Source organism: Dipodomys merriami, unplaced genomic scaffold (genome assembly GCF_024711535.1).
Source record: "Dipodomys merriami isolate MVZ:Mamm:240054 unplaced genomic scaffold, mDipMer1.0.p SCAF_570, whole genome shotgun sequence".
Classification (NCBI taxonomy): domain Eukaryota; kingdom Metazoa; phylum Chordata; class Mammalia; order Rodentia; family Heteromyidae; genus Dipodomys; species Dipodomys merriami.
In genome coordinates, this window is record NW_027206147.1 from 610744 (window position 1) to 634914 (window position 24171).

Here is a 24171-nt window from a genome sequence, read left to right on the forward strand (position 1 = left end):
GGCCTTTCAGAAAACAGTAGCTTTCCCTGAGGGGCTAGCTTCTGAGACATTCACAGAGCCCAGTCTGGAGCCATTCTCAGGGTTTATGTTTACTGAGTTTCAATTGATTGTCAGGGCTGCTGTAGAGAGGAGCAGCCTCTGGCTCTTTTTACCCAGTGAAGAAAGCCACTCCTTCGGGGGTGTAGCTTTCTCTGCCTGGTTGTGGAGTTCAGAATGGCAGGTCAGGGTAGGTACTTGTGACTCGCTAAATGACTTTTTTGTTTTCATCAAAGGACTGAGTTGGAGCTAGCTGCTTAGCCAGGACTTTGTATCAAAGATGGATATCTCCGCTGTTGGGGGAGGAGTGGCCTTCCCTCCTCTGCTTCCTTTGAGAAGCAGTGAGAATGTCAGTTTTGTACTCAAGCGGGAGTGTGGGTTCCTGGGTAGCCTATGTTCTGCTATCTGCAGGATGAAGATATCTGCTATTTGTCAGTTCTTGTTGGTGTTGAGTAAAATCTGCTCACTTGCTGCATCTGGCACATTTGTCCCAAACTATCTGGGTTGTAGGTATGGTGGCTATGGACACCACAACAGCCGCCACAGCCGCCGCAGCCATGGCTGCTGGAAAATGCTCACATCTGTCTCCTTACCTGGATTTTCCCTCTCTGGCCAAACTCTCTGTACTGTGATGCACACTTGGTGTGCCTAGGACTGTTCACTGGAACATTAGAACTGCTTTCTCTGCGAGAGCTTGTTTAGCCACCATGTTCTCCTCTGCCATCTTCTCGAAATTCCTGAAGGTGTTTAAATGTTACTGGATTTGTTTTGGAATAAATATTTTTTACCTTGACTATCTTGAGAAAGAAGATTTGGTTTCTCAGCACTATAGGTAAGAACTTCAGTGAAAGAAACAAAAGGAAAAATGAGGAACAACTCAACACATACATTCAAAAGAAACAAAACAACCCAAGCAAACCCAAATTAACTCAGTACTCAATAACCTGCAGGAAATTCAAAGGTTTTTAAAAATAGATATGATAGGGGCTGTGAAGATGGCTCAGTGGTAGAGCGGTTGCCTTGCATGCATGAGGTCCTGGGTTCGATTCCTCAGCACCACATAAGCAAAAAGAAAAAAGCCGGAAGTGGCGCTATGGCTCAAGTGGTAGAGTGGTAGCCTTGAGCTGAAGAGCTGAGGGACAGCGCCCAGGCCCAGAGTTCAGGCCCCACGACTGGACTCAAAAAAAAAATAACTATGATAAGCTTATGAAAATCCTGACTACATGGGAGCCTACTGTGGTGAGGATAGTGGTTAAAGCTCAGACTGGACCGAAAGATCTGTACACAATGCCAGGAACCTGTTATTCTAAATTCCAGGAAGAATAACACGAAATAGACTGACCCCACGATCATACACAAGTAGGAAGCGAGATTCAATCTGAAAGTTAATCAGGATAATTTAGGGCTGGGGGCATGCCAAAGTGGTAAGAACATCCATTGAGAAGACACAAGACACTCAATTGAAATTCTAATATTATGGGTATTAAAGAAAAAAAGCTATGACTTTAAATAATTGGAATAATTGCAAGATTTGAATATTGAGTGGAGAAAAATCCATGAGACAGATAGAGTTTACCCATGTTGCAATGCTTTCTACTTATGTGATAATATTATGTGTTACTCCAGATACAACAGAGTTACCTTGCAATGAGCATGGATGTGCAATTGGGTGAAAGAAATACTCTACTTACACAGGTGTAAATTAAATACTCTTTTGGGGTAGATTTTAGTTCTTGAACTAAGAGCCTGGGTGATATCTCTGAGTCTTTTCTCTCAAGGCTATCACTCTACTACTTTGAGCCACAGTTCCAATTCTGATTTTCTGTTGGTTGTTTGGAGATAAGAGGCTCATGGACTTTCCTGCCCAGGATGGCTTCAAACCAAGATCGTCAGATCTCAGCCTCCTGAGTAACCAGGATTCCAGGCCTGAGCCGTCCATGTTTTTAATAATTTAGTAAATTGTACAGTTACAGAAGTTAAAATTTATCATTATAACTTTTATAATATATGTGTGTATATTTATATCAATGCATACATATAGAAATATTTTAATGTATTTTTGTATCTACAGTAGAATTACGAAATCATCCTTCATTACAAAATAACATGGAAACAAGTTTAATGAGGAGCAAAGCATAGGGAATAGTCACGTTTCTTGTTGAATGAAATATGAATTGTGAGAATCAGTTTGAGAAAACCATTTAACAAAATGGATAATGGCTATTAATTCCAATCCCTTTATTTGCCCATATTGTGCATCCTCACACATGAGTGTTAAAGTCAAACCACACATTTTTGCCTTTGTAGTTAAATCATGCTATAACTTAGGGGATAGGTGAAGTAATCAAATAAAGATTAAAATAATAGTAAGTGATGCTATGAGAGCTGAAAATTATTTTAAATATGATAGTAGCTAATTAAATTCCATATCTCTTACTTTTACTCTATTGTCATATCCCTCATTACCACAGTAGGAAAGTACATAGATGATTCTCACTAAATTATGTGTAAAATTATGAAAAATGTATTAAAAGAATATGGGCACATCGGGGCTAGGAAAGTGGCTCAGTGATAGAGCTCTTGCCTTGCATGCATGAGGCCCTGGGTTGATTCCTCAGCACCACATAAGCAAAAAGAAGAAAGCTGGAAGTGGCGCTGTGGCTCCAATGGTAGATTGCTAGCCTTGAGCAGAAAAGCTGAGGGCCAGCGCCCAGGCCCAGAGTTCAGGCCCCTTGACCGGACAGAAAACAACAACAAAGAATATGGGCACAGTGTGGTTTTAGCTGATTCAGACCTGTAGGGGGTAGTGTGTTTTTGACAACTTAAAAAACCTTGTGATGGAGATGAAGGAAGGGATGTGCTTATTCTGGAAAATTGGCTAGAGGGTTGCTCCTAGAAAAATAGTGGTGAATTCTTCCCAAAGGTTACAGTAAAATCAATCTCACAATCATGTTCTCTACTGCACTATTCACCATAGAGAACTTATGGAATCAGCCCAGACGCCCTTTAGCAGAGGGATGGTTGGAGAAAGTGTTGCACATATACACAACTGGATTGCACCCATCCATTATAAAGACCGGTACAGCATTTGCAAACAAATGGATAGATCTAAAACTATGTTAAGTAAACAACGTCAGAGCCAGACACACAAAGGACGCGTACTTGGAATCCAGAATTTTATGCAAGTTAAACAACAGTATTAATCAAAGCATGCTATTTGCAGAGGAGTAATTTCTTATAAAATTGAACTTTTAATCCAACAAAATGAATACCAGGAAACTATCACTTGGAAAATGTGAGGGGAAGTCAAAGGGAAGGATTAAAGAGACTTACGGTAGAGAGTGAAGCCATAATATTCAATGCAGATAGTATGAAACTAGGAAAAAATGAAAGTGGGGTTAGGTTTGGAAGGATGTGAGAAATTTATGTAAAAATCCATCATACTTAAAAACTGATTCTTTGAATGGAAAACCCTTCGTACATTTATTTACTAAAAATATAATGAAAAACAATGGAGACATCTGATCTTAATCCATGAGTCAATATGATAATTTCCTTCTCAGAAATTTTCTTTGCAGGTATTATCCTCATAATAACAGAAAAGTGAACAACTCAGTGTATATCAATACATCACTTTGCCTATCCTAAATTGACGCAATATAAAAATCATAGTACAAATATTTCAATATATCACATGATAAAATAACAAGTAGAAAATATCAAACTATGATTGTTTTTCCAAGTACTTTACCTTTGGTATCTAATTTAATCCTCACAATAATCCCATAAAGTAGAACTACTTCTATTTTTAATTCTAAGATCATGATATGTAAATCTTCAGAGTTGGAATTACTAGTACAACATTGTACACACGTTAAGTGTTAGGCTGCGGTCAGTTCCCACCATATCAAATAACCTCATTCTATTTTATAACTGAATACCAGCACTCAGTCTACTAATTCTAGGAAAATTTCCCAAAACTATTGTGCACACTCTAATAATATTTCACTTTATCTTTGTTAGAAAATAAGTAACTAAGCCGGACACCAGTATATCACACCTGTAATACTAGCTACTCAGGAGGCTGAGATCTGCTGATTGTGGTTCAGAGCAAGTTCGGGCAGGACAGACTGTGAGACTCTTATCTCTAATAAACCACTAGCAAACTGGAAGTGGCACTGTGGTCCAAGTGGTAGAGACCAGGGACAACACCCAAGCCCAGAGGTCAAGCCCCATGACCAACAACAACAAAAAAAGAAAATAAGTAACTGTAATATGAAAACTCCAAGTTCATAATCAATTTATACCTCCCTGGTGAAAGGAACTGCTAAACTATAACATTCTTGATTTCTAGCTCAAAATACTAGAAATCATATTTTATGCCTTCACTCAACACTGCACTGCCTGGGGACCCCATCTCTGGTTAACACAGTCTTACTGAAAGAATGACCTGCCCAATTCCTGATGGAAACAGACTGCAGGTCTTTTGGAGCAATCGTTTCCACATTGTAGCTCACCTAAATTGTTTACCATTAGAAGTATTTTGATTGCTTTTTATACCCAAAATTTTGAGAGAAATGTACTACTATATAATGTTATTAAAGACTGATATAAAAATCACTTTTCACCCCAGATAAATATTTTACCTTTTGTATACACAAAAATGCAGTCTGATATATTAATGTTAGGAATGAGAGGTTAAAAATCATAGGCACCAAAACCTAAGTATGAATTAAAGACTCTCCAACTTGTGAATACAATTGTTTTAAAAAGACATCAATACTACTGCATTTTTAATGATAATGATAATGATAATGATAATGATCCCCTATGATAATAATGAAAATGATAAACTCTTAACACTTAAAAATAACTCATTTTCTTGGGAGTAGGACACAAAACACAAGGTTAATTCTAATCATTTAAAAATATCGTTATTTATACAAAACATTCACTCAAAACTATAAAGATTCTAAAACTAACTGAAGTACAGAGACACAAAGGAAATAATTTAACAGCATCATGTACATTCAATGGACTGTTAATAGAAAACAAACTTATACTAATAATTAGCTTACCCAATTCACTTACATTCTTTATTCTATTCCATTTACTTTCATAAAAACTGGGCTTTCATAAAATGATGCATAAAAAAGCCTATATGCCCACTTACATTTTCAGATCTTAACAATATTTATTTCAGAAATTTTAGCTCTATAGTCAATGAACTGAAATAATACTAAAATATTCAAAGGACTTTCAGAAATTGCAAGACTTCCTCTGGGATGTTATGTATATTGGAAAAGATATTCAAAAAGCCTTATTTGTTAAAGTTGCCGTAGTTACTCCCACAAAAGAGCCATTGGTAAAGATCCTTGTGCATGTACAAAACACCTTCAAATGCATACACAATCTGGACATTACACATGCATTTTGTTTGTTCGTTTTTGGAAGGAATATCTAACAAGCATATCGACAATACTTATTTTGTCAATAAGATGGGATATTCAAACTTAATATGGGTTTGATTAACTCTTAGTGCGAATAGATATGGTCTTGCAAAGAAAGTGATTTTCTACCGAAATCCGGAAAGAGTTTATCCAACTTGTGTTTCACAGGAATAACCAGAGAGTAATACCTGTTTGGTCAAGTCTGTCCAAATCACTCCATGAGTGTATCTTAAAAGTATAACCAATTTAAGAGGTCAAATTTTGTACTGACAATCATCTTACAGCAATAACTTACTACATAATTATGTCTGTATCTTCTTACCTCACATACAATAAGAGCTGAAAGCGGTCTCTTTATCTAACTTAATGCTGTAAATGCTTTGATTATGATGACTTTTTTAGTAGACAAATAATATGTACAGAAGGGTGGTTCCACTGAAATGACATGACAGAACATTGATAAATAAAACATTGCAACACAGTTAGCTCTGTTCAGCCTCACCCTGTCCAGATTGGCAAGCAACATTGCAACAGCACACGCACACATATACATGTATACACATGTTTGCACATGTACACACACATATACATGCATGCTAAATTCAGGGTTTATTGTACAAAAAAGTTCAAATAATATATTAGTGATTAGGACAAATGATAATATGCCTTATTACAAAATAATACATGAACCATCACCACCCTTGTTACATTTTACATGCCTCTCCAAATGTGACCACTTAATTTATTTTTAATTAATTGATTACCTTATTAATTCGTTTGGTGCTAATACTAGGGCTTTAACTCAGGGCCTGGCTTTGTCCCAGAATTTATTTTTTATTTCAATTTTCTCAAGGCTAGCATTTTACTGCTTGTACCACAGCTCCATTTCTAGCTTTTGCTGGTTACGTTCAAATCAGAATCTAATGGACATTTTTTTTCTTGGTCTGCTTTCAAACCACAATTCTCAGATTTCATCTTTTTGATTAACTACTACTAAAGACATAAGCCATCAGTGTGGCTTCTACTTTTTCCTCTATAGTTATCTAATGCACATACTTAAATAGTAATTTAAAGCTGAGAGTATAGAAGCAAGATGTACAGTGATGATACTGTCCTGTCAGAAATTCAAGTTAGTAATGTAAATTATTCTTAAGACCATACACAAAAAATACCATATTATAGTGTAAGAGAACTCACTATTTAACATATGAGCTTTAAGAGCTTTCTAATAGATCCATTATTTATTGTTACCCAACATTAGAAAAATGTATGAGGCATTGGTAAAATAGAAGTCCTTTGCATGACTACAAATATTCCTTTTTTTAAAAGACACTTGCTTTCATCTAAAAAGTAGGCCTGTCTATTGTCTTCATGTGATTTTGATGATTGAAAGTGCTTAGTGAGAAGGTCAAAATGTATTAGTAGTCCTTCATTATCAATTCTCATTTTCTTCTTGGAGAATATAATAATCAAATCAATAGTTCAGAATCGGCAAGCAATACTTCAGAATCATGCTTCCAGTGCAAGTGGATCACCAGTAAGAAATCCTCAATACCAATTTCCACAAAGTTTTGTCACAGATACAATCTCCCTGCCTTCTCTAGCTGCTTTACTACCCTTTTATTCCTTCATTGTACAAGAAAAGTATGATTCAACTGATTTCAGTCAGATCTGTTACTAGAACTATCAAGGATTTATTTTACTGTCTGTAGTTTGGTAAAATTATGTCTCTTTATGTAGGCTACTAAAAATGTATTTACTAACTTCAAGTAAATACATAAATTCGATTTCCATCTCTTTTAAAAAATAAAATTTTGTTTGCTCTACAAATTGATCAGAGGCATGGATTATGTGGCTAGCTACGTCATTACACATCTTTCTCTTTCTTTCTCTCTCCCTTTCATGGTTCTCATATATAACACGATTGCTCCATAATTATCCTAATTTATTTTGCTTTTATATTTTTTGTTGTATCATTTCACTTTTTGCTCTGCCATTTCCCAAATCATTTATATGGAAGGCATTATTTCCTAGTTTCTCATGCCTAGAATAAGCTGCACATGGAGACATCACTGGTCCTCATTTTCAGTGTGTACATTTGAATATGGAGGAATATCTTTCCTCTGCTCTCCATCAATTCCCTACTCTCCAGTTAGAATAATTTCGAATAGTAAAATTGGAAAAAGAGAATATAAATCATGGTGAATAAACAGTTGCAGAAAATTCACTGGATATTTTTGACCAGTTCAACCAATGTGAACTATTAGGAAAATACATGGACACCTCATTCCCACTGGCAGTCAAAGTTTCTGGTTAGGCAATTCTTAGGAATATGAAGAACAAGATGAAAAAATAAGGAATGATATCAATTGCAAGAAAAAAAATGGAGAAGGATCCAAGCAAATTTCTTCATTGGGCTGCCAAAAATATTCAGCTTACTACAGTGCGGAGACTTCTTTCCCACAAGGCCACTCATGTGAATAGTAGGGATGACGATGAGTATACCCCTCTTCATTAAGAAGCGTACAGTGGACAATTAGACATTGTCAGTGAGTTGGTGTCTCAAGCGGCACATGTAATAACTGTAGATGACTGGACACCCCTGCACAGTGCATATACGTGGAATAATACCAGAATGACTTCTTTATTACTTCATCATGATGCAGATACCAATGCCCAACTAAAGGCCTCTTGTCCCCCTTACATATTGCTGGTGAGAATTGAGCTAGCAAAGATACGCTGAATCTCCTTCTGTTGAACCATTATATAAAACCAGGCCTGGAGAACAACATAGAAAAAATTGCATTTGATATTGCCAAAAGGATAAGTATGTATCACTACCTCTATGAAGTTGTGGAAGGCTGTACAAATTGTTCACCTATGTTCTAATGGTCGGGTTAAGTTTCTTAAATTTCAAAAATGCAAGTCGATCTTTTGTGTCCCTACAAAATATTTTCACAATCCAAATAAGAGCAATATATTTTATTTTGGTCTGTCATGGGGCTTGAACTCTGGGCCTGGGAGCTATCTCTGTGCTCTTCAGCTCAAGGTGAGCGCTCTACTACTTGAGCCTCAGCTCCACTTCCAGTTTTCTAGTGGTTTATTGGAGATAAAAGTACCACAGACTTTCCTTCCCAGGCTGCCTAGGAACCATGATCCTCAGATCTCAGCCTCTTGTGTAGCTAGCATTATAGGCATAAGCCACATGTGCCGGCAACACCAATATTTTACTGTAAAAATTCATGGATTCTGCGGAATTCTTCCAAGTGAATTGCCTGCATTGGATGTCAAAATGTATTTAATAGTTTTTGTATACATGTATAATGATTTCTCCAGAGTTTGTGATTTTTTAATCAGAAACAATTTTAACTTACCTGTTGAAATGAGTAGTACAGAAACTAAAATATTTCTGGTGCGTGTCTGAAAAAGTATATTTTAAAATATTCTATATTCTATGTTTGCATAATGTTCATAATTTATTTTATTTTCTCCTAGATATACTTTGAATTCTACATTATTTTATAATATTTAGGTTCATTAATGTGTCCTTTCTGATTGCATTCCATATAGAAACAGTTTGATTCTTTTTTTTTCTAGGTCTTAATATTATTTTTCTTTGGGATAAAATGACAATGTTGTCTAATTTGAAAAGTTTTGTAAAGTTTATGCTTTGTAAACGCCTTTCTGAGGTGAATATTTAATACACTGATGTCAACCTAAATTTAATTATATGAATTACGTGTATTGTTACAGTTGTAATTTTATAATCAACTTTTTAATAACTGTTTTTCATTTCTTGCATCTGAAGAATGAAACATATGGAATACTTCTCAAATTTTCATATTATCCTTGTGCAAGTGCCATGTTAATCTCTGCATTGTAATTTGAGTATTCATGCTGCTGAAGCATGTAGTATCCTCTAAATTTAAGTAGTTAATGATGCAATCTTTATACAAGCCTATATAGGCTTGGGTGCCTACTTGTAACAAGGAAACAGTAATGTTCCTAACAATGCTATCGATCTTATTTCCCTAAAATTCTGTGAATAGTAGAAATAATTATATTGATCAATCGATTGCTCACATTTGCAAATTTTTTGTCAATGACTATCTTAAGTCTTTTTATTTGGAATTTGATCATACTCTCAATTATTTATAGATAGGTCCAAAGGTGATGGCTTTTTCAAGTACTTATTTATCCAACTGTGTTAGCTATGTGGACCTAATGGATTCAAAGTAAGCGTTGCTTAAGAGCTACTTCTAAACTTCTTCAGCTGATATTTTCCCAAATGAGGTGTTACTGGCACAAATGTCTACCTGAGCCTTTACCCTTCTTCCATGTGGGAACAGACCAACCAGAAAATCATACCCTGACAGCATAGATTGTCTTACTAGAACAAAACTAATCTTGGTTACAAGGGATCATAGAGAGATGAACAGTTCAAACAGAACTGTTCAGACTAGAAGGTATTTTATCAAAATATAATTGTTTAATATACCTTCCATTTCAAAAGTAGCTAAAGCCAAGAAGGTGAAAAAATTGTTCATATGCATGATTACTTAATGTCCTGGCCTGTCTACCATCCAACCAGGCAGGAACTTACACTACTGCCTTTTTATCACCAAATATTTTCATAGTTGCAAGAGAAGTCCATATGTTTCTCCTTGTTATTAGGCATTAAATTGATACTGTTTTAATCACAGTGTTTCCTCTTGCCTCCATGCTGTAAATCTACAAACGATAAAGCTTTAGGTCTAACTTTATCAAACACTAAGGTAGAAATAATGGAATAATACTTTAAAACAGAGTTGCCTTTGATACAGTAACTACAACAGAACAATGCAAACCTGTGCCTTTTAATTATATTATATATAATTATGTATTTTATATTTATATGTGCTGATTTTATATTTCACACAGTAAAACTTACTAGAATTAGTTGATATTTTGGCAAATAAATTGATATTTATTTATTCTAGTAAATAGAATTGGAATATAAATAATTAGGTTTAAAATATATATTAGAATATAAAAAGTATCAATGCAATGTCTTTAGTATAAACTTGTGATACATTTTAACTTTTCTTGGTCTTCTGAATCCACATGGTAAAAAAAAAAATGTTTCCCTCTAATCTATAATGCATTTTACTCTGCTGCTCTGTTTATTGTTTTAACTCTCTTGTCCCAAACTGTTTTTCTCCATATTTTGGAAGCATTCCTATTGATTATACCCAAATTTTGCTAAGATGTCTAAAAAAACATTATTCTTCTGCAGTCCCCATGGATCCTAGGATCCCAGGTCCCAGTTATCTGCATCATCAAATAACAGGGGCAAGACTTCTCACCAAGGCCCATGCAACATGTCAGCACATAGTAATTGAAGACCAATCTCAATTTCTCATTTCCTATATTTCAGGGCCCCAATTCCTTGAGATGCAGGAATTAGCAGTAAGCAATTGTGGAATGCAAGGCAACTTAAAATGAAGAATGAAATAAAATTTGAGAGAAAGTACAGTAATTAAAACATGCAACTTATAGATGACCAGCCCATATGAGTGAACAAGTTCACAAAGTGTCAAAAGATTATTTTTAATACCCCTCCCCTATGATTAATGAAAGATTTTATTCCAACATAAGTGGGCCAAAAAATAGTTCCTTGAAGGATAGATCCATAATTGGTCTACCAAAGCCCGGAAAACTTGACTTAGAAGTCAAATGTAATTCAGAAAAATATTTGAAGCACTAAGGGGTGCTTCAAAACACTGGGACTTCAGTACAACATGGTTCTGTGGTATAAAAATGTCACTCTCAAACCAATGATAATCTACATTTAATCTTCTGAAAGTGTATTCCTTTTCAAATAAACTTTTTAAAATCACATTCGTCAAAATGACATTTTACAAGTTGATGATACTTAGTGACATTACAAGTTTTTTAAGTGTAGGGAGCAAGTTACAATAGAGTTGAATTATTTACACAGCACTAATGCCAAACACGTTCAACCATTCATTAAAGTGTAGAAATAGTACCACCCACAATTTGTGTTTTTCAGTAAGGGCCTTCCAGAAATGTGTTAAATAGGTTAGCCTCCTAAATTTCAAACCCAAACGTGAGCTAATAAATTTCATCATTTAATAAGGTACACTTTAAAAAGTCACAAATAGTTGCCTTATCATATGTTATTTTATGTTTTCCTTCTGTCTAATATAGTAAGAAATATGACTTTAAGTCTTGAATATGGGTATTCATCAGAGATATGACAAACATAATATCTGTCTTCTATTTTTATCATATTCCTCTTTTGGAATAAATTTTAATTTTCTTCTTTTTCCAAAACTTATAGGCAGTAGAAAATATTATTCCATGTAAAATAAAAGAATCACACCATTGTACAAAGCCATTTATAAAAATTCGTAGTTAGGAATACATTCTAAGCCATTTTTTTAACTTTCTTTTTGTCTAAAGATTAATCTTCCAAATGGATGAGAATAAAGTCTTGTTTAGGTGCTTCACCTCCCCAGTCTCCAGCAAATTGTTGCTGCAGATGAATCAATTATGGAAATATAAGCTGACATCAGTTCAAGAATATGCAGGATTGAAAGTCCATGGAATGCATATAAACCATTCAAAATATTAATAGACAGTTTAACACAATGACTATCAGGAAGTTGAAACCAGAGAAGAATTATAGTAAAGACATAGAATGAATGAAAAATGAACAAGGGGCAAGTACAGCTAGAATATTCAATGTACACACATGATAAAGAAGTGGAAAATTGGAAATAAATCTTGGAGAATGGGTTGGTTGAGAATGATGGAAGGAGTGACTCAGATCTAGGAGCGTTGGACAATTAGATGGATATATTTAATTGTAAAACAATTGCACAACCTTTTAAAATTCAGTTAAAAAACACAAGAAACAAAAAACAGAAAAATCACAACCAAACAGCAATCTCCAGAGAGTATGAATATGACCTCTCAAAATTTTAATCAATTAATGAAGGGCAGTCTTGGGAAAAGCAAACAAAACTGTTCAAAGAGAGAAGTTTGGGATAGGGGAGAATTTTCAACAGAATTAAATAGATTGTCTAAGGTTATAAATCACCTACATCTGCTGCAAATAGTATCTTTCTTCTACGAGTTTTCTGTCTGAACTGGATAATCCAGTTCTGAGACACATTTGGTAGCTTGTGAGGTTAGTGTGGAAGAAACAAGATCATGAACCCATTACTCCGCTGGAGAGAAAACAATACTCTATATTTTCTCTAATATCTCTTCACTACTCTTTCTTCATACTTTTAAGTCAATTGATTTTGAATTATATTTTTCCTTCTTTCTTCTGGCAAAGTAATTCATTAAATATTATTTGCCATTTTCTTCTTTCATGCTGTTTAATTGGCCATTGATATTTAATGAGTCCATTAAATATCCCTCTTGCATTTGGTTGCCATGAAACAACATTTATGTTAATGAGGAGAAATCTAATGTAAAACTTTGTCTCCAGTATACAGCCCTAGAAGCTGTGATCACAAATATTCAGCTATTTTTTTTCTTTTACCTTAAAAGACTTCTTGTGTCTAAAGTGCCCACAAAAATAAGTACTCCATCACTTGTTGGTTCAATCAGAATTGTCTAAGCTCAAAAATATATTTTCCTAACAAGATGCTTATAGGAAACAAAAAACACTGCACTTTTATCTTCTCTCTTAAGATTCTCCTTAGATACCATATCAGGAACAGTGAAGTTATTCTAGGCAAAATTATTTCAATAGATTATTTTTCTCTTGGTCTTGAATTTGTTCACCAAGATGTCTGGAGGACAATAGAGTTAAATGACCCATACCTTGGAAGACAGTGTCTGTTACAAAAGGACAATGCTTTTATGTCCTATTTCTATGTCCTCCTTTTAGCTCTTGCCGGAGTTCCAATTAATCACAGCTTCTTGGCTTCATGTCTAGTGAAGCTGGAGGACTATATGGGCTCCACCACTGTTAAATCTTCATTATTTCTCTTTTAAAACTCTTTAAATTGCCTCATTTGGACGTGGAATTTATTTTCATGTCTTCATTCAATCAGTTCTGCATTGTAGTGAGCCAAATAGGCTCTGTAAACTCACTTTAGGGAGTAAAAATACTAACACAATTTATATCAAAAAGTTTTGGCCTCCCTTCACTGCTGAATACAATATGCTTAGCTAAGTCTTCTAACAAAACTTTTTTTATTAACTTTTCCATTTGCTCAATTCTTTTCTGAACTTTTTGGCATATGTAATAACAGAAGTATTCACTATCTCATATTAATAAGGATATTACTTTTGTGAGCCATTTAGAAATGTGAAATCATTGGTTTGAAGTATCCAATCAGATTTTTTTCTGTGTTTCACTGCTTCACATCCAAAGACATTGTGGAAAGTGTTATAAACAAAAATGTGTAATCCCAACACCTTCTTTCATTGTGAAGGGCACTTTCTCCCTAAATTGTTTGACTCAAATTATCTTTTTCAGAGAATTGCTCTTTGGTAATTAAAGGTAAATTCACAAATTTTGATGCCTTATTTTTTAAGAACTTTGAATTTAAATTCCAATACAACCTTGTGTCAAACAGTGAAAATATATTTCCTGGGTAAGGATAATTCCAAGGGACCCTACAGGATTTACAGGTTTGTTTGTTTAGTGTGAAAAAGAGCCATCTTCATCCACATTGTTCCCTCTCTACTAAGTCTCATTGGATTTCTTTGCATGAAAACTATTCTTCCAGGCAATTTAAATTTTTGTAATAGGCTAAGTTGTTAAAATTTTGAACAATTAAAATTTACCTGTCATAACTTTAAAACTCTTGAAAATCCTTTATCAGAACCGTGAATTCACCAATCCTAATTCCACCATTACCATCAAAAAGTTAACATGTTATTTTCATGATATATTATCCATGCAGCTATTATATTCCAGTGGCTTTGTTATGCATATATATAACCATATTAGCTGATGCTAAGCAAAATTAATTCCAAGATATGGAACCAGATTTTTTCATTTGTGGTTGTTGTTTTTGATGAACTATGTGATTTCTGTTTTCTTTGGGTTTTCCCCCTATGGTTTATCCTTCCGGTATATCATTTTGTATTGTATAAACATTTACCTTAATTAGCGAAGGGAAGAGGAAAAGCATAATGGTGAGACAAAGGACAAAAGGCAAACCAATGCAATAGCAATACTCACAAGACAATATATTGGAAATGTACATTACAACTTGTGAGGGATGAAGGGATGAAGGAAAACTATGAGAAAATGAGAGAAGGTTAACAAATTTGAAAAGTTATGATTTAATACCTTACAATTACTGTAACCCCACTGTACATCACTTTGATAATAAAATTGAAAAATAAGCTGCATAAAATATAATTTCACTGTATTGGCACAGGAAATAATATTTTTTATGTAGTAATATTTTAAAAATCAATACTATTTGGCATCTAATTTGAATTAATTACCCCTTATTTATCAGAGGGTGATCAACTTGAATGTTATCCAACTAGACAATATTTTCACAATATACTTGCCAAAATTTTCAAAAAAGAATAAATTTAGTACTTTCTCATTCTAAAACAGAAAACTGTTTAATGCTATGGAAACCCATAACTTTTAAAAGTAAGTAAGTTGTTAAGAGGACAGAATATATGTGTTCTTCAAAATTCCTATGACTAATAACTACTCATTTTTAAATTCTTAACATTTCTGAGAGATTCCAAACAGTACCTGTTTGCATGTTATATAATTCTGCAATAGCTGTAGTTTCCAATGGGGTGTTACAGACTGAGAAGTCAACAGAAAAATAGCCACATTCTGGTAGAGGATAAAACTATGAAGCATATGTAATAATTAATTCTTCAAGAGTAAGCTATTGTTTATCAGATTAAGCTATTATTTCTATGACCATCAATCCCAAGATTTATGCCATAAAGTCATCCTAGCCCAACAGTTTCCAACTTTTAAGGGGCACCTTAAAATTCCTTAATTCACATCATGAATACCTTATCTCTATTTTGAAAAAATACTACACCTCTGCTAATGTGACGCCCTCCTTATTCTGAAAAGAACACTACAATACATTGAGCTGCATCATTTTTCCTCCGCTAGTATTCTTGAGATCAGAACACTTGCAAATATTTTTTATATTTATACTTTTTTAACTATCATAGATATTCAGGATGCTAAGATAAAAAAAATATGTTTCAAAGCCCACCCAGGCAGGAAGATTTCTTAGAATCTTATCTCCAAAAAAATTCTCCACAAAAGCCAGACTCAAGTGGCACTGAGGTTGAAGTGGTAGGGCACGAGACTTGAGCATCAACAGGCTCAGAGACACTGTCCAGGCCAAGAGTTCAAGCTCTAGGATGAACCAATAAAACAAAAACAAAATTGAAAACAAACCCCAAACCTAGCATTTTTCTCCATGTATACAGAGGCACGTAAATAAGGAAATGACTTCCTGTGTTACATATAGGTAGAAGAAAGAAGATGTCACACAATTACTCTCTTCATACCATATTAAACCAAATCCTTAAAAAATTGGTTTTTCTAAATGTATAAATTAATGTCATCCATTTTTTGGCAACTCTGTCTAGATCATTCACATTAACATAGTGTACATGAACTGTGGGAATTATCTATTAACTATGTTCTAATTATAACTCTCTTGAAAGAATATCTAGACAAATAGAATGCCAGAATCATTTGTGAATTTTTCAATTAATCCCTCTACTTAAAAATAATTTTGTAGTATACTATAGAATATGAAATTACAAACAAAACCAAAAAATATATTTTAAATCTAAATTCTAATTTAACAAGGTCTACAAAGTCCTACATTAGATGAACTTTGCTATTTCTCCAGATTTAAGCTTTTGTAATACTTCAACATTAATTTGGAATCCAACAGAATGAGGCTTACTTACTTTTGCAAATTTTTGGATGGGAATCATGAGCTATTTTTCATCTAGGAATGTTCTGTAATGATGAGAGCATTTAAAACACAAGTGAGGATATATATGAGTTGCATTCAATAGGAAACTTGACTTCTCAAATCATAATGACAAAATTAGCCCAAACTTCCAACTGTGTATTCCATTTTTGTTGTTTGGTTTGTTTTACTGAGACAAAATTATTCTACCTGGTCCAGGGAAGGTATCGTTATGTAATTCCACTCTCTATTCTCCTGTTTGAGTGCTATAATTCCAAGCTTGTAGCACTTTGCCCTGCCATAGTTTGTTTATTTAATCTAGAAACAGACTAGCAATTCTGAACTTCTCCTATGATCTTATCCACTAGACTGAATGCTCAGACTGTTTATGTACTATTTTCAAAGATGTTTTAACATTTGACACAGGATATGAACATTTTCAGATGCACCTGCAGGGTTCCCTGACTCATTCTACCATGGATCTTATAATAATAATGATTACTTAACTCTCTTACTATCTCTGTCCCTACCTATGTAATATTCTCAAATTCTGGGGGAAAGATCACTTGAAGGCTTTCTAATATTTAAAATTATCATTTGATTCTAATCTTACTCAGGACTTATTTTCTATTGTTTTCTAACTTTTCTACATATTCTAAGAGTTGTTTCATTTGTGTCTTTTTGTGTGCACCTATAAGTGCCTCTGTGTGTATGTGTATGTTCGAATGTATGTATGCAAAAACCTAAAGCTCTTATTCAGCAATGTTGCTCTTGACTGGTATTCCAGCTTTTGGCTGATTAATTATAGGTAGTGTCTCAAAGCCTATGCTGTCCAAGCTAAATGCAAATTGAACTTCCCAGACTCCTTTACATTCTTAGGTTTTATTTTTCCAGGAGTATCAACTTTTAAACTTCAAACACTTTTGTGAGTGTAAAGTCTAACGTGTAGCCCAGATTTTTAACTCAAGAATTCATATAAAGATAGATGAACATATACATTACATATCCTGAGTGTACACTGTTAGAAATGTGATCCTAAACCAAGTTGTTGTGAAATCTGAGGATTGGGGTTTAAAGCCAGCACGGGTAGGAAAGTCCTGGAGACTCTTTTCTCCAATAATTACTAGAAAATTGGAAGTGGCACTGTGGCTCAAGTGGAAGAGCACTAGCCTTGAGCTGAAGAGCTGAGGGACAGCAACCTGTCCTATGTTTCAAGGGCCACAAACAACAAAAACAACAACAAAAAGAATATAAGAAAAGGAAAGAATAAGAAATGTGATCTTAGCCACCAGGTTCATTGCTGGTATAATTCCTGTTCTCTCAAGATGGATTCTTTTTTTCCAGTTACATCTACTCTCCTATATCTGACTTGCATTGGAAACAGAATCATTCTTCCATTCTCCTTTTTGCACATTTACGTGATTAGCAAGCATAATTTAGAAAGGCAGTGGCCTCATGCTTCATGTTCCACATAGGAGTAATGCTTTCTCTATATTATTCCCATAAATCTACATATTGGATTTGGCTTTATTTTTCAATGTTTTCTTATTTGTTGAGTCTTCTATATTTTATTGAACACTTGTACATAAACACAGAACTTCTTTTTCTCCTATAGTTGCTATTGTTTCTCTTACTCTTAACTCATGTACACTTGGGAAATTAATGTACAGCACATAGACTCACAAAAATGATCTGAGAACCTTCTTCCCATTTAAAATTCACCTTAATTGACAGAACACATAGGAAGTTTGAACAAAATGTTCTCATGGATAATGTATTTATAAGCAATTTAAATTTCATTTCTCTTTACTAAGTTGTCTCTGAAACACATGTTACCTCATGGCCAAAAGTATCCTTGTGCTATTTCAATGAAGCCAGAAAACATTCATTTATTTCTGGAGCAGCACCATAAATTGTTACTGGAAGTAAGTGGAAGTAACTGTTACTGGATGTGGAAACTGATCCTAGGAGAGGAATTGAATATAGTGAAATGACAAAGTTCAAGTTAACTATTGCTTTCCTTTTTACTATATAAGAAAAGGATCCTAGGCTGGAAGGAAACTCTGTCCCTGACTTTTGTGAGTGTGTCCTTTACTCATATAAAACTTGTCTGTGAACTTCTGGTTGAGAGTATAAGGAAACAATATGTCATTTGAAGGCCAGTATAGAACAAAAGGAAGTCACTTTATTTTAAAAATGTTCTATTGCAAAGAAGCAAAGATATGGAGGTTTTGAAGTGTCTTATGGATGGATGTTTCACTCCTGAGATGATTCTCTTGTTGCAGGAATCAGTTATCAATTCCTTTAGTCAAGTCCTGAGTTTTACATAGCAATAAGGATTCCAAAAAAGCAGGATCCAGTGAGTATGATCAGCAAAAGCAGCCTATTTTCGGACCACCACTATTTTAAGGAGAGTCCCAAAGAAATACCCAGGGTTTGTTTTGTTTCCTTGTTTATTTAGTTTGTGCTGGTTCTGGGGCTTGAACTTAGAGACTGGCCCCTGTCCCTGAACAGTTGTCTTTCTTTCCAAAGTGGCCCAAACCAATACTCCGCTGCTTGAGCCAAACCTCCACTTCTGGCTTTTTTGGTGTTTAATTACAGATAAGTGTTTGACGACTCTCTTGCCTGGGTTGGCTTTGAACTAAGACAGTAAGAAATCTAAGTGACCTCAACTGTATGTACTTCTCTTTTGAACCAAGAAATATTAGATGAAGTTTATTATAAAGTTACTATTTGACAATTTTTAAAAAAGAGAATATGTTTAGCAAAGAAGCCATAACAAATAACTCAGCAAAAGTAGGTGCACTACTAAATCATTTGGGAAGATTACTATTGACTTCATCATTCCTTTGAGGGAAACTTAAAGCCATATTTGTAATTTTTTGTTGGTTGTGATTATTGAATATTGATCCTGGGCATTGTCTCTCAGCTTTTCAGCACAAATTGAGCACTCTACCTCTTTAGCTACAGCACCACTTCCGAGTTTCTGGAGTTAATTGAAGGTAAGTGTTTCATGGACTTTCCTGACCAGGCTGGCTTTGAACCACAATCCTCTGGTCTCAACCACCTCAGTAGCTAGGATTACAGACATGAACCACCAACACCCGGCTCATATTTGCATTTATGTGCACTTAATGTTACTATGTAGACAAAGAATGTAAATCTGAACCAAATGATGTGACATTGAAGCTTGTCAGAATGATTGAGTTAGCAATAAATATGTCCTCCTTTCCCATTTTGTTACATTAATGACCCATGAGCCATGGGACTCTTACATTAGCATCCTCTTTCATCTTTGTAGGTGTATTTAGTATCAGAAAATGTTCACAGAGAAATATAGAAAGACAGATTTTTAGAAAGCAAAGTAGATCATGTATGAAAGAACAGCATAGAAGGAGGTACATTTATCACACAGAGATTAAGAACTAGCCTAGGAGATTTTGAATGTTAAAGGGCAATGAAGAATAAGCCTAGCTGATAACTAGTTCTTCAATATCCAAAAATGGTTTCCTAGAACGGTTTCTGCTATACCTTAGTTACTATCATTTTTTCTTTCCATCTGGAGTTATTCCTTCTCTTCTGTCACAACTGTTAATTAGCCTCTGCCCTTTTGGTGCGATGACTTGCCAAAAGAGTTTCCAAATCTCACTTAGACTGTTGTTGTTGTTGTTGCTGTTGTTGTTTTGGCAGTCCTCGAGCTAAAACTCAGCACTTGGGAATTATTCCTCAGATTTTTTTTTTTCCTCAAGGCTAACCATCCACCATTTGAGGCACAGGACCACTTCCAGTGTTTTCTTTTCAATTTATGTGGTACTGAGGAATTGAACCCAGGGTTTCATGCATGCTAGGCAATCACCATACCATGAAGCCACATTCCCAGAACCCGAAATGACTTTCTTAAGATGGCATTACATTTTCATTCTGTAACTATGTATCATAATTTTAACCAGAAATTTTTGCTAGAAAAGAACATTGAACACAGTACTGAGTCCAGTAAGGCTAGTTGGGCAATGGATTACTGTCACAGTGTAGGCAGGGCACAGAGGGATTTACCTCTTGGAGCTGGTACAACAGAGTGAGCAAGACAGAGCCTGACCCACAGTCTACCTCCAGAATGAGAGGGCCACCTTGGTTCCAACCATATGGGGATGCTGGGCCACCTCCTCCAGCACCCATTGAATCAGTTCCTGAGAGAGAAAGAGAAAGAAAGTAGGTCAGAATTACACTTAAGCCAGGTGCCGGTGGCTCAGGCCTATAATCCTAAGTACAATGGAGGCTGAGATATGAAGATGGTGGTTTATAGCCAGCCTGGCAGGAACATCTGTGAAACTCTTATCTCCAAAAACCACCAGAAACCTGGAAGTGGTGCTATGACGCAAGTGGTAGAATACTAGCTTTGAGCTGAGGAGCTTGGGGAGCTGCCCCAGGCCCAAAGTTCAAGCCCCATGACTGAAAAGAAGTGGACTTCCCACCACAAGAAGTGGACTGAATAGCGCCCATTGTCCTAAGGAGCATGGCAGAGAAGTCAGGCCGAGCTTCCTGTCAGCTAGGAGTCATTAGTAGGTCACCTGGCTTCTCTGTGCCTCAGTTTCCCCAGCTTCAAAAGTGAACAAAATGAAGGATCCTGTTACGCATGGGGATAGGGTAATAAAGAGAGCCATGTTTTGTTTCATAATCCTATACCTGTTTCACCATTAATAACACACACCATCTGAGATCTTTCTGGGAATCTTCCTATCATATGGTCACAGAATTGCCAAGAAAAGGATCAGATGGCCCCTCCCTCTGTGCCTGTCCCTGTTCCAGATATCCCTCTGTATTAATCCTTTGTTTCCTCAACTGTACCATGAGGAGATTGAAGTCCAACGGTTGAGGCCCAACCCAGAGCTTCACGTCTGGTCAAGAATCGGCTGCTGTGGACTTTGTTTGGGACAATCCATCTAAACTAATGACTGAGTGTGGTGCTACATGTCTACCATCCCAACTACAGAAGACCGGGCCTGGTGGCTCATGCCTGTCACAGATAGGAGGACCATGATCCAGCCCAGCATGAGCATATATTACTTCTCCATCTCAGAAATGCCCAAGACAGAAATGCTTGACTCGCATGGTAGAAGACCTGACTGGCAAGCCTAAGGTCTTTAGGTCTAACCCTAAAATACCAAAAAGAACCAGAATCCCAGTGCCAGAGGCTCATGCCTATAATCCTAGATACTCAGGAGGCTGAGATATGAAGATCACAGCTCAAGATTTAAGATAGGGTTGGCCTCGCCCATCAGACATCATGATGAGAAGACCCAGAGTCTGACCTATGATGTTGCACTCCATACCAGCAGAACTCGTATCCTTACTAAGTGTTGGTCATGGTCTCTGTCCCCTTGGGAAGCCATCCTCTGCAGGCCAGACTCCCAGGTCCTCCAAATATCCCACTGCCACCAATCAGGCTCAAGGGAGTACCCAGCCCCATTTCACACAGTTCCCTTGTTCTTGTAATTTAACAGTGCTGGGTCCCCTTCAAGCCTCTCACCTTTCCAGGCCCCCAGACCTCAGCTGTGAAGCCCATACCTGCCTCAAAGATAGCAGGTAGAAGTTACCAAAGCATTCTGCCTCCTTGTTACAACCCAATTCTACACACACACACACACACACACACACACACACACACACACACACACATCCAGACTGGTGACAGAAGACTCATCCATGCAGCACCTGCAATTTGCCAACTGATCACTCACCTGAGCACAGTCAGGCTGTACAAGGAAAAAGATTATCTCTCTCTCTCTCTGTCTCTCTATGTTTCTCTCTATGTGTTTCTCTGTCTTCAGGGGAATCGTTGACCGAACACAGAACACAAGAGCTCACACAGGAAGGGTGTCTATATTCTGCATCCAACACCTCCAATCCCCAGAAAAAAAGAAAAAGACCCCAGAAGGCAGGTGTAGACATGCTCCTCCCTACCTCTGACTAAAGCCACCAGGTTTTCACCAGGGAGAGGAGGGGTGAAGATGTGCGGCAGTGTGGCTCCCACTACTCCAGGCCAAGGGATCTGTGGCGCCCACTCCTCACCCAACCATATATCTCCTGGTTTCCTGGGACACTAGCCTCTGGGGATGGGGGTGAGATCCTCGGGTCAACACCCACCCCTACCCCTGGGGCACATTTGTGGCATGGCGTAGGCCAGACTGTGGGGCACAGGGGAGGCACGGGTCCAGGTCAGAGAGGAGGTGATATGGGGTGCAGGGTGCAGGGATGTGTGGCAGCCACTCACATGTGTTGCTGGCAGAAGCTGTTGGGAGCTGCTACAGGTGGGGCAAGCAGCAATGGCAGAGGCATGACACACGCTCAGGCCCTGAGCAGAGGACAGGGGAGCCAGGACCAGGTCAGGGCAGCAAGCTGGCTCGTGGCACACCATTGCACCATTGCCTGAGGAAACCATGGGTCTGAGCCCACAGCACCAGGTTTGAAATGCTGCTCCATGGGGAAGGGGGGGAGGGGGCCAGAGTTCAGGCAGGCACATGATGGGCCTGAGGAAGCCCTTTCCTCCTAGGCCTCGAGTATTTTACTCAGCCACCTCTACCTTTCTCAACTGCTGGTAGTGGTGTCAACAAACAGGGAATCATGGTGCTACTGGTCGGCATGGAATGTGGGTGTGGCCACCATTCTTGTATCCCATTGGTCAGAAAGAACCATGAAACAATGGGGGTGTGGCTGGAATCGTGTGATGCAGGCAGAATGGGAGGAGTCAAAATGACGCAGCCCATTTCCCAGGGAACTCTGTCCATGCCAGTTGGGCACAAGAGGGTGACCTGCTTTAGCCGAATGGCTGCACAGATTGTTGTCTATGTCTGTTTGTTCCCAGACCTTGAACTCAGGATCTGGGCACAATCTGTGAGTTGCTTTTGATCAAAGCTAGCTCTCTACCACTGGATCCACATGGCTTTACTTCTGGCTTTGTTGGCACTAGTTCGACAGGAGTCTCAAGGGCTTTCCTGTCTAGGGTGACTTTGACCATGATCCTCCTTTCACAACCTTGTAAGTTTTAAGGAAGACTCCTGAGAGCCACTGATGCCTGGCTAATCATTGGTTTTGCTGATGTTCTTGGACAGACCTGTGAGTTCCCTATCCTCAGGTTGAAGTGGTAGGAGCTGGAGCCCACAGTTTGAATCCTGGTCCTACCACCAACAAATGGCAGGAGATCCTATGAAACTCATTCCTATTCATATGACTACCAAAGGAATGTGATGTATATCATGATTAAATGGGCAGTACTTGAATGATTTGAGGATAAAACTATACGCAATTACATTATAGGACACTGGTCGATATTAATTAATACTTTATGAAGCATTTAAACACTCACATTCATTAAATGGAGGCCAAATGAAATACCTATGAATTGGGCATCACATAGCATGGAGATGCTATTTTTTCTCCTGCCAGGACTGGAATTTGAACTGGTGGCCTAGGTATCCCTGCTGTTGCACTGTGTAGAAAGGGGAAACTTGTCGCTACCGCCTCGACCACCAAGGAAGACGCGACACCGAACTCCTCTCTGCAGTTTATTCAGGACCTTTGAGCAATCTTCTGACCTAACCCCGGGGAGAATTCCCCACAGCCTTAAGTACCCGCTGGGTAGCCAACCCTGATACACCACGTGGGAACCACCAATAGGTTCAGGTGCACGGAAGCAAGCCAGATTCTTTGCCTTAGCCATATAAGGAGTTGTT

The 24171-nt window shown here is 36.9% G+C and overlaps 1 long non-coding RNA gene and 1 pseudogene across 1 annotated transcript; both read right to left on the minus strand.

Moving 5' to 3' along the window:
- Positions 1 to 9298: 9298 nt before the first annotated feature.
- Positions 9299 to 9395, minus strand: LOC138812954 (U6 spliceosomal RNA; annotated as a pseudogene).
- A 7030-nt stretch (positions 9396 to 16425) lies between these two features.
- On the minus strand, positions 16426 to 22817 carry LOC138812950 (uncharacterized). The gene is made up of 3 exons (XR_011367664.1): positions 22713 to 22817; positions 20495 to 20628; positions 16426 to 16488 (listed from the first exon to the last, which is right to left on the minus strand). It is a non-coding gene; the product is annotated as an uncharacterized lncRNA (long non-coding RNA).
- Between the last annotated feature and the right edge of the window lie 1354 nt (positions 22818 to 24171).